This window comes from Aptenodytes patagonicus, chromosome 6, assembly GCF_965638725.1.
Source record: "Aptenodytes patagonicus chromosome 6, bAptPat1.pri.cur, whole genome shotgun sequence".
Lineage (NCBI taxonomy): Eukaryota > Metazoa > Chordata > Aves > Sphenisciformes > Spheniscidae > Aptenodytes > Aptenodytes patagonicus.
In genome coordinates, this window is record NC_134954.1 from 14,369,257 (window position 1) to 14,381,388 (window position 12,132).

Here is a 12,132-nt window from a genome sequence, read left to right on the forward strand (position 1 = left end):
ACCCCTGGGGAATGGAGCAATGGAAAAAGTAAGTTTTTCTGAGGAAGCCTAAAACTGACCAACTAATGATGTTTCTGAGGTATTGAAACTACAAACTTGGGTGGAATTCAATGAATTATGCAAGCTTAAAAATATCAGTGTGTCAAAACATCAAATTTATGTAATGCCATGTTCTGCTTCAGAAAATTCCAGTGTGTCTTCTCTAGAGACAAAATATTTCAAGGCAAAATACTTAGTGATTTAGAAACCACAAACCAAGGCAATCTGCAGGAACACAGAGTGGCAGTGCCTGCACTCCCGCGGTCCCCACGCTGGTAGCGCTCCCCAGATAGCTGCAGAGCCAAGCAGTGCCAGCTCCTCGCAGGTGCTTCCCGCAAGGTGTTAATCCTAAAGCTCAGCAACAGCATTTAAATATCACTGCTTATCACCGCAGCAAAGCAGCAGCTAGTCTGATTATAAAATAGATGTATTTTAAGTGCACTGTCCTACTTTGTTCTGTCCAGGGAAGAGATTAGGGGTGGAACTGTAGCCAGACATTGCTCACGCCTCGTGGCACCCTTTCTTTAGGAACCATTCTTGGTTTTCTGTTATTTCTTTATGAGTGTAGTAAAAATGCTCTGGAGAAGGTCTCGTGTTTTGCAACCTGAATAGGCACAGCTGACACAAAAAGGTGAATTTCAGAGTACTTTACAGCAGTGATAGAAAACATATTGCACTTCTGTTTGGTTTGGTTTAGATGATGTCTGCTGTGTTCACGGATACAGGAAAAAACCAGAAGGGAACGGGGTGGAAATAAAAATCTATTCCAAGTATTATGTACCTGGGATCAGCTTGCTTACAGCAGGCCTAATTTTTGTCCAGAGAAACAAACCACAATGTGTCAACATAAATTAAACAGGTCCTTTTCAGTGATGGAGCATCCATAACCTTGTCACAATAAAATCGTTGATGATGGACTGAAAACAAGGTAATTTTGTCACCTTCATTTTCTATCTGTTCAAGTGGGAAACAGGAATGCTGCAGCACTGGGAGGTGGCAGCTGCAGGGCTGTGGCATAGCGGCTGAGCCTGAGGAAACCCCGGCTGCCCCGTATGGGCTGGGAAATCCAAGGCTTGAAGCATTTTCCAAAGGGGCTGAAGGAATCACAAAATATGCCACCTTCTCATCAGCAGAAGGTGCTTAGCTGTGCTCTGAGGACCAAAGTGGAATAGAGTGAGCAAAGGTATACAGCCTGATTTTTATTTTAAAAAAAAATACATTAATGGCATAATTAAGTACAGGCAGGGCTGCCACTGATTTTTTTTTTCCTTTACGGTGAATTCCTTGCCCCCCAGTTTCAGACAGTTACCCAGTTACTAGCCCAGGAAGGCAGATTTCTCTGGAAACTCCCCAGGAAACGCTGCTGTCAGCTGCTGCAATTTCTATATAGCTTACTCAGGCGGACACATCGCACGAGGGAGGCCACAGCACAGGGCTGCAGGAGCGGGATGCCCTTGCGCAGAAGGAGCCATACACCAGCACCCAAGCTCCTCGCCAGCCACCCACCCGCTGCTGCCTGCTGTCTCATGCCAACACAAGAGGAACTTCAGCCAGTGAAAGGTTTTGAGCATCGTTAGCAAAGACAAATGAGCAGTTTTAGGTGTGAATGCATTTGTTGAATTATAATGGGAAGAAGAACAGCTCCGCATTCCCGGGATGTGTCAGTGAAGGTCTTTCTAAGAGCAAGGGAGTGGTGCTGGGGGGCAGCAGGCTCCTCTGGTTAGGACTCTGGGACTCAGAAGTGGGTCTAGCCTCTAGTTCCACTAGAGAGGTCCCAACTGGCCTTGAGAAAAGCACTTACTCTCACTGTTTCCTAGCTGTAAGAATTGCAGATCAAATTGTACCTTTTTCTTCCAACCTTCTGCCTCATCTGTTTAGGTTGTAAACTCTTTTAGGCGGCAAGTGCATGGGGGCCACAGTCTCAGCAAGGGGACCTCACCGCTGCTGGAATACAAATAACCTTGGAAAGATTATTCTATGACTGTCTGAATTGCTTTCCCTGCCATTTTGGTTGCAAAGTGCTAGTGGCATGCATTCGAAGATTTTTCAGGCTATTGTGCTTTTATTTTGGACTCAGACCTAGATCTTATCACATGAAAATGCCGCAGGTAATGCATAGTAGGATGTGATATCCTGCATTTTGCACCTCTGTATCATTAGCTGGAGGAAAGAGGAAAAAGGGGAAAGAAAAAAAAAAATCCACCTTTGTGTAACTAAAAACCTCTCGGTGGGATTTGTTTAGTGTGAAAGAATGATTAGTAATTTTTAGTGATTAGCAATTTTCTCCCTCAGGTGGCTTTTCTGCATTCCCGTAGAGCTCATGTACACAACAGACCTGCCAAATGGGAAGAAAAAGCTGAGACAGAAAACACGATGCAGCAGTGAAAACTCTAGCAGGCATTTAAACCAGACATATTTTACTATTTTTAAACAACAGGTCTAATCAACAGAAGGAATATAATCATTTTTTCTAAATCACTCTGTGTTTGTGCAGAATTCCTCCTAAATACCTCCAGATCTCACACTGGTGACATAATCAACCTAGGAAGCACAAATATATCTAACCATATAGATATATAGTTATCTATAGATATATATCTAGATATAGATATAGATTATAGATATAGATCAGAGAAAAGGGGAAAGCACATCTGTATATATATACTGATATATATAGATATATAGATATCTAGCTGTGCTTTCCCCTCTTCCCTGTATCATTTAGAACTGAGCAGAGATGAAAGAAACCTCTTGGTTATGCCAATTTTTTCCCCCCTGTGACATGCTGAGGAAATTGTACTCTGGTGTCTAGTAGGACTGGTTTTCTGTACCCCATTGTGCAATAAAAAAGTGATTCTTTTTAATGTGGGTTAGAAAGAAGCATTTTTTTCCTTCTCCCTTTTCCAATTGATTCTGCTGCAGGAGGGATCTTGCTTTATTTTATGAGTGAGGAACATGGGGCCAGATTCACATGGGAGTAACTCTTACTGAAGATGGTGGAGTTGCATCAGGGATGGATTTTTTGCCTTAACTGCAGCTCGCCTGCAAAACCTCAGTCATTACATCTGGTTAGACTAGAGACTTGACAACATGTGTGTCCCCAGCATTTCCTTTTATGAATCATCCCATCTCATATAAAGAAATCCAAGACAAGCTGAACATGGCTGCTTAGTTTGATGGCAATCACACACTTGGCCCACCTCAGGGCTGTGCGTCTAACCCTTTCCAGGAGCTGGGAAAATATGCTCAGCTTAAAACATCGCATTTATGCTGCCTTTAGAATATGAATAAGAATCTCCACTGCATTTATTGTGAGGAAAGGTGCTGGAATGAAATAATTGGAGACTGAAGTCCTACACGTACAGAAGGGGTGCCACCTCCTCCTCATTGCATCATTAATGTCCTACCCTGGTAGCCCGCCCCAAGGAACAAGAGGGCAAATTAGGGTCTATAGCCAGTCAGCCTTAAACCAGTAAAGCCAGCAGCAGTGGTGGGTTTTCACATGGCTGTTTCACATGAAAACGACCTGAAATCTGCTAACTTTTCGGAGATGCCACTGAATGGCCCCTGGCTCAGAGCCAGCTCCCAAAGCTCCCAGATGTTTTCTCATGGAAAGGCACGACCTCCTCCAGGACTGGATGTGAACTGGTGATGGAGATAAAAAGCTTATTTCATAGCACTCCTGGAAAATCTGAATGGGCAGCTGGGAGGGAAGCTGAGGAAATGTGGAGTCTTTCATAGTTCCTCCAGGCTCTCCCTTCAAATTTGTTGCGGTCCTCAAGCCTCACAACTACCCGATGCCCTAAGCTGAATCACCCTGAGAATAGCTTATAATATAAACAAATCCTATGCACACTGAGAAGCAGATTTAAACAGGGAGCTTCAGAAACACGCTGGGTGTTTTTCGTTTTGTTTTTGCTTTGCTGCTTTGCTTTTGAGTCAGAGGAAACGATTAGCTCAAATTTCCCCAGTACTCAGGAATGTGACTACTTAGCAGATGAGGCCACCTTGAAGGACGGGATGCAGACAGCTTGTAAGCCTTGTGTTTCGCTTTTCTTGTGTGCTGATCATTTAAATGGATAAAAGATGGCCTCCCTTACTACAGCACTAGCTGCTGCATTTTTAATATTCAGGCAGAAGATACACACTTACACCCTTTCCCTCCACCCCTTCTTCTTAAAGCTGATATATCGTGTTGTGGCTTTGCCTTCCCACTATATCATGGACCATGTTACTGGAGCTGGAGTCAACAGATGTCCTCCATGGACCACATTCATAGAGCTGGTTAGAAAAGGCTTATTTTCCCTCAGGATATCAGATCAGAATTACAGGAGACAGCCAATGGTTACTGAAAACAGCAAATCAACCAAGTGGGAGAGTTTAACCTTTTAAAGCAAGGGCATGCTTGAAAGCAAGCCAAGTGAAGATTTTCTAACTTTTCTTTGCAACTCAGAAATAGATGTTGTCTAGAAATACTGTTTTATAAATAAAAAAGGCAATTCCAGACAATACTTTTGTTAACTCTGAAGCCTGATTTCACATTAAAAGAGAACAGGAATGGAAAGTTTCCAAACCTGCTGTTATGTTTGTGCATGCACGCGCGCGCACGCACACACACGGTGTTTCACGACCAGCCCATTTCCTCAGCTTGCTGCTTGCCCTGGATCTTCATTTGCCCAGACAGCCTGAGGGATGGATGTTAATGTGATTATATTTTTATATCCTTTCCCGGCTGCCAGAGGTTCCTCATCTACCTGAGCGATGCAATTTGCCTTTTTGGCAACAATGTTCGACCACACAGTCTTCTTCTCCCGCCATTTGGCGTATGTGTGTATAAACGGGTCCAAACGGGGCTTAAGAGCACTCGTGTGTGCTGCTATCGCAGAGGGAAGGGAATTTTGTATGCAGGCAAGAGCACTCTCAGCTTTAGGCAGGCTGCCTGGCAAAACCCCTCTTTATGCAGTACCTGCGTCCCCAGGGGACCTGGCAGCCCACCCTGGGCTCGGCGTGGTGCCATTAGCGCACATGGATACGGGAGCACACGCAGCCAGGAGGCCAAGCAAGAGCATCCAATGGGTTTGCTGACAGCAGGGATGCATTCAGGCTGGGAACGTTAAGATGTTTGGGCTGTCATTACACACCATTACGGAGATATGCCAGCTCTCCTCAGACTTCAGACTAGATGTTCTTGGCTGAAGAAATTATGATTTCCTGGTGGAACAAGAGTTTCTTTTTTTTATTATTGTTAAAAATAAAGCCCAGGCTTTACTATGAATGTCTCTGTAAAGAAGCAAAAGAGGATTCCACAGAATAGGTGAATTTCTATTTGTTTAATATTAGAGTTAGCAGATATTTACAGGGGAGGAGGCCTCTTTTGATGAGAGCAGCATTTTCCAGGGGCTACTTCTATTTCTTCCTTCCGTTGTTCCCAGGAGTGGGATCCTTGATCCATTCAGGCTTTTTTGCTCACTGTTTTTTGCACTTGTAACTCACATGGGAAGATTCTGACCTCACACACTGCTTTTATGTCTCATAGTATCACTAAGCTCAACAGGATTCCTCCCCATGTACACTTTAATGAGCAAAGGAATTAGTATCACCTTCTCTTTGAGAAGGGAAAAATGAAAAGCGTCTGATTTAGTAATGATTTGACTATCCGAGAGAGGATAGCTAAGAAAAGAGCTCTGAGATCCCAAGAATAAAAGCACTGTGGAAAGTCAGTGTAGAACTTACATTAATGGAGGAGTAAACTGAGGCACAGAGTAATCAAAGTCATGTGGCTAAGTCCATGCCAGCCGATGCCCACAGTGAGGACCAATAGAAGATGGTGCCTTCCACTGATTCAATCAGTGGGAACTGGTCCAAGAAGACTAGTACAAAAAAGAAAAATGAAATAGTTTGAAGGAAGACTGCACTAATCAGAGCAAATACAGTTATGCCAGTGTTTGTTTTGGAAACAGAGTGTATACTCAGGTGAGAAAGTGTCCTGACTTGCAGCATATTTTAGCTTGCCTGTATACAGAGCTCCCTGGGCTTTTCATGATAATCACTTTCACCCTTTTGGAGAAGAATGACAGACCATCCATTTGATACCTAACAAAAATGAAGAAAACAGAGGCCAAATGCAAACTTAGCAGAACAACCTGCCATCAAAGTCAATCAGTATTTTCCTTTTATTTGGAAGGTACTTAACTGCTAGAGTTCAGGTTTCCTGAACTATGAAAATAAGATATTTATGATTTTGACTACAATTCTAACATTCATTCATACATTCTTCAAAATGCTCTGGCTTATTGCTTTGACCAAATCCATGTCAACGTAAGACCTGGGTCTAACTATTCAGTCTGAGAGTGCTCCTACAGCCAGCACGCTGGAGGCCGACAATACCGGGCCTGCAGGTCAAATGGGTCATATCCCTTTTCATCTTTCTCTTCCTCACCACCTCACACAATCCTCCTATTCTTCATGACTGGTCTCTATGTTAAAAAGAAGCTGATAATATCCTGCAGGCCAACTATTGAGCTTTCAGACAGGCACTTTCATGTTTTCCCACCTGCTGCCTCTGGAACCATGCTTTTGGTCTTGTTCAGGTTCTTTTTCAATGTGTCTCTAAGATCTCTATGGCTTGTGCTCCTGCCCCTTTCTGTGTCCTGGATTATCTCCTGTCAAACCCCTGAACAAGATGCATACCAGGGCTTGGTTTTGCAGACCACAGCAGGTCCATGATTGAAGCCTCCATGCTCTACCACTGCACAAATGCATTTTTCAATTAGATCCAGCATGCTGGGAAGAATTTTCCATAGGGAACATGCAGCCCCCCATTCTGATCTCAGCGACTCTTAGACAAGTCATGAATGAAACCAGTGAAATCATGGTTTTGCCTGTGTCAGGGCCATGTAACCAGTGACAGAGCTCTTGGCAGGGCTTGCTTTAATTATAGGCAGAATAGTTGACTGAGAGAGCAAACCCACAGATTTCAGCAAGAGAAACCAGCCCAGAGGTGCATGGTAGACATGCACATGGCGGACATGGATAAGAGACAACAGATATAAACTGGAAGAAGAGTGGTTCTGACTAGATATAAGGAAAAACTATATCACCATGAGGACAGTCAAGCTTTGGAAGAGGTTGCCCAGAGAAGTTGTGCCATTTCTCTCCATCCTCTGAGGTTTGCGCTGAACAACCTGCCCTGGTCTCAGATGACCCTGCTTTGAGCAGGAGGTTGGACTGGAAACCTCCCCAGATCCTTTCCGACCTGAATTATCTTATGATCCCATCATCCAGCAGCAGCCAAGGGACCATGTCTGCCTGCACTGGGTGATAACAGCAGAGAACCATCCTGCCCAAACATATGAGGCAGGATGAGCTCCCTGCTCCCACTGACAGGGTCCTCACTGTCTTCCCTGCCCCTCGGTGCTGTGCCCTCGCTGCCCCGTCAAGAGGAGCTGTAGGGGAAGCAGCTACCTTAAGGTGTGAGGAAAGGATCAGGGACATTAGAGGAATTTTCAGAAAAAACAAATGCAATTGTTACTATAGAGTTGAGATGTCCAACCCTGCTCCCAGGATCTGCTCACAAACTGCAGTGATGGCCTTACAGGAGGAGGAAGAAGCAGGGGGTTAGTGAGAGAGGATCACAAAACCTCCACTTCCCCACCCACCCTGCACAAAGTCAGCTGAATACCCATATTTCTTTTGTTTAGAAACAGAGTTACCTGAGTTCTCACCTTTGTTGCTTGAATTCTACTTTTTTTTTCCCCAAAGAGTTTCTAAGAGCCTGAAGAACTGTTCTCCACATAATTCTTGGCTCAATTCTGTTTATATTAATTTCTTCCTCCACTGCTTTAGTTCAAATTCAGCTTGACTCCAAGGGATCCTGACAGCAAGTTAGAAAGCAGAAACCTAAGTACTGTAAGTGGTCTTCAGGATACCCAGTCTCAGTTTAGTTTTCAGGAGCATATCCTTCCTTCTGGAGCATTTTACCCTTGATTGAGGCTATCGTGCCCGGAATTTCCAACCTGTTGCTTCCAACTCAGAAGGCTCTTCGAGCCTTATCATATGTCCTGCTCTCTCTAGGCAGCTTTTCTCATAGATACCTACCACCACATTCCCAAAGTCATCATCCACCCTCTCAGGATGAGAGATTTTTCCATGGAGTTTATACTCTTTCTCCAGCATTTAGATGCTCTCTGCCAAATCTGTCACCCCAAGTACTTGGCAATTTTTTTACTTTTACTGCTCAGGAGCCTCAGCTTATCACACGGCAAAGGCACCTACTGACATTCTCTTGTTTTCTGTGCCTGGAGAGGGGCAGCTGATGGTGCAGGAGATGATGTGGAGCCCGGTACACCTTTACACATCCAGGAAATAAGTATTTCACGTTGCGCTGCTTTAACATTTCGCTATTCAGGCACTGAGCTGGAGAATTGGTTCTCCCCTTTTGTATCCACTGATGTGACTGGATCCGTGCCTGTGCACATGACATATATTCCAGCTCAGTGCTGGCCACCGCATTATGCATCTTTAGTTCTGCAGCGATTTGGAAATAATCCCATTTCTCAGTACAGGGCTCTTTCCAATTTGAAATAATATTTTTCTAGGACAAAATGGAAAAACCACACGGCCAAACGTCTTTCATAGTTTGGGAAAATCGGTGCCGTTTATCCACTAGATGACACTGTTTACCTACAGATCTTGTTCAATTTGTGTGAAACCTCACAAATCTTTCAAAAGTAGCGTACAATATGTTTTGCTCTTAAAGAAAAAGGAGCCTGGTTGCAGGGGAGAAGGAAAATGGGCTGTCAGTGAGGTACAATTAAGGGCAAACCTACAGTTATGAGACTTTATGGACTGCTTTCAAACTATTTACTAAAATGAATTTTAAAAGCTGCTTTTTATCAGCCCCATTTCAATGCCTTAGGAAATTGTTTTATTTAAAGAAAGAAAAAAAAGAAAGGCAGGTACTCACCATCAGCACAAATCTCAGCCTGGCTCGGATTTTGTCTTGGAGAACAGCGTGAACAGAATTGCATGGTAACAGAGCCAGGGAGGAAGGAGAAAACAGAAGAATTTCTGCAATCTCATCTGAGGAGACCTTGGTGGAAAACTGTTTTCCAGTGTTGCAAAGATTTCAGAATTTCACATTTTCTCCCCAGTCTTAAATAGGACCAGAAATGGCAATCTTAATTTCTGAAAACTGGTAGTCTGAAAGAAACAAAAACTCGTTAGATGCTGCTTGGATCTTAATAAAACAGTTTGGCATTATTTCATGCTTAAATATTATTTTTTCATTAATATATTTTTCCTATAGAATCACGTGTTTCGATTTGAAAAAGAATATCTTTCATTATAAAATGCTGACCAGGTCAAAATGTTTTAAACTGAAAATGAGATATGCCAAAACCAACAGCTTCCCACAAGATGTATCAATTTTTAATTAATATTTTGGATTAGAAAAATGCTTAATTGGAAAATTCCTATACAAATCTGCTTCTGTACACTGCTTAGCAAGGGCTCGATGCAGAAATGCTGTGGTTGGTGATGGTATTAGGGCAGTCTGTGCTAGACTTAGCTGTGATCTGGAACTCAGACTTGCAAGGAAACTGGACAAATCTGTTTGAATTGGGCATGCATTTTGGAAAAACTTTGGAAAAGTCCATTTTCTTTCTTCTCATTTGTGCTACTGACAGGCCAAAAGAAACATCTGAAGCCCTTAAGTCGGTCTTTCAGAAACACTAATGACCTACAAATGTCAAGGGAAGTATATGGGAGCACTGGGAGCCCAGGATCTCTAGGAACAGGCTGGGCACCTCCGGGAAGCGGGGAAGATTGCATGGGAATGTTCCAACCCAATCCTCTCCCACTGTGAGTCAGCCTTTTTTTTTGGTAACCACAGCCCATAAGAAGCTTATGGCCCAGTTCGTGTTTAAACATGGCCATGGTTTTCAGAGATCGCTTTTAATTCCAAGTAGAAACCAACTGTCTAGCCACATTCAAATATGGGATTTGGCTATGGTTCCGAGCACTCTCACAAAATAGTTTTAAGGAACATTTCTGTACGATACTGTTTGCACTTGTATGGGAAGATCTTCTTTTCCCTATCATTTGGGGTACTCTGCATTTCCCTCGTTTCTGAAATAAATGACTAGCTAAATTAAAGTTGAGAGTTTATTTTCTGAAGCCCTCTTCCTCATCTGCCCTCATCAGCTCCTCCACCCCCTAAACCCTAAGGTGCCCAGCCTTGGCTACCGTTATTGAAGCAGAGCATCAAGTCTCTGAGATGCAAACCCACCTTCCCACACTACTTCTAACATACTCTGGTCACTATTACAGCCAGAAGACTGTCCACATACCCCAACCGAAGCAAGGTCCTCCTTATGCTTCCTGCTGAGCATTGAGCTCTCTTTTCATTTCTAATTGCTCATACTGTAGCTCAGGGGCTTTCTAGCTGTTTGCAGATATCTGGAGATATATTAGGTTGAGTCCCACCCATCATTGCTGGGAGCATTTGGTTGATCAGCAGTAATGATGGAGCAAGAGGCAAGCCTTTCTTCAAAGCTCTTGTGATCAGAGCACAGCAGATAGGAGGGCAAGAGAGATACAGTGATGCTCTGAGGGTTTCTGCCCCTGAGCCGGGAGACTGCATCAGAGCCGAGGTGCATGTGGACCTTCCACCGACCAGGCACAGCCACGCTACCACTGCTGTTTGTGCGATTCACCACGTGGCCCGTGTTTCAGACACTGCCTTTTTTGAAATCCACACAGCATAATTGATAATTGTGCGAAAAGCCTTGGGGGTTGGACAAGATAATAGCAGTTTTACAAGAGCCTAGAAGACACTGAAAACTTTTATGGTGTTTTTGATGTAAAATTATTATTTTTCCCTGCTGTTCAATGCACACAGTAGCTGCTGGCAGAGTTTCAATGGTTAGGTGGATGACGTTATTTTTACATTTTTGAAGTGTTTTTTGGGCCCAGCTCCCACATATATAGAGAAAGAGGAATGGGGGTTGTGTTAAGAACCAGTGAAGCCCATAATTTGTCTTGCAGTGTGGACATAATCAAATTTTGTTTAGACTGTAGCCCCAAATTGAACTACAGCTCTACTCTCTGCAAGCTTTTGACTGTGTCACTCTTCCAAAATTGTTTCTACTGTATGGGAAAATACCCAGGTGAAGACATTGAGGTTAAGGGCCTTGGTTTAAGAAGATGTGGGGCAAACCAGCACAGCAGGAGCTTCTCTTACCAATGTTCCTCAGTCTCAAATCAGAGCACATCATGGATTTCAGCCCCGCTTGGGGCTCTCCTTACTCATGAGTGCTACAGACAGAAAATATTTCAAACAATGCGACAGCTTTGTGAGGCAAAGCGGAAAAAAAAAAAAGAAAAAAAGGAACTAGTTCTCCAGAGAGCTGAGTCTAACAAACTCATTGCATTGGTGACACCATCCAGATTTGAGACTGCACCTCCAAAGGCAAAGGGCAGGAGCTAGTTTGTTTAATTTCGAATATTTGCATATCTCTTTCTCTCGCTGCATTGATATCAGATCTGCAACAATCTATTAAAGCTTTCATTTGAATAGCCATTATATGCCTGAGAATGGAGACTGGGCTCCTTGGGGGTGCTTAGGAATAAACAAATCATTTGTGGCACATGTGTTGTTCAAGCTTCAAGCAAGGTAAATGGAAAATACAGATTATGGTGCCTCAAGTCCTCTCCATTTGCCCCTCTTGTCAAACATTCCCAGATTCTTCAAAAGGAGAATCTAGCCATATTATTAGCAATAAAATGGCTTATAGCTAAAATTTTGAAAAGATTTAACAATGTTCTTTGCAGGAATTGTGTTTCTCATTACATAAATCTCCAGGCTCTCAGGCAAACCACCACCACAGCGAGCCATTATGTCCTGCTGTGGTGGTGTCTCCACTTTAAAAAGGTAAAGATTCAGGGCTTTTTGACTTCCTTGTTTTCCATTCTTATTCTTTCTAAAGAGAAAAAAAACCACCACAAACCCCCAACAAACCAAACAATATATTCACCACAGAAAAGTCCCTGCAGATTCATCTGCACTGGGCAGATTCAGTCCCCATTTATACC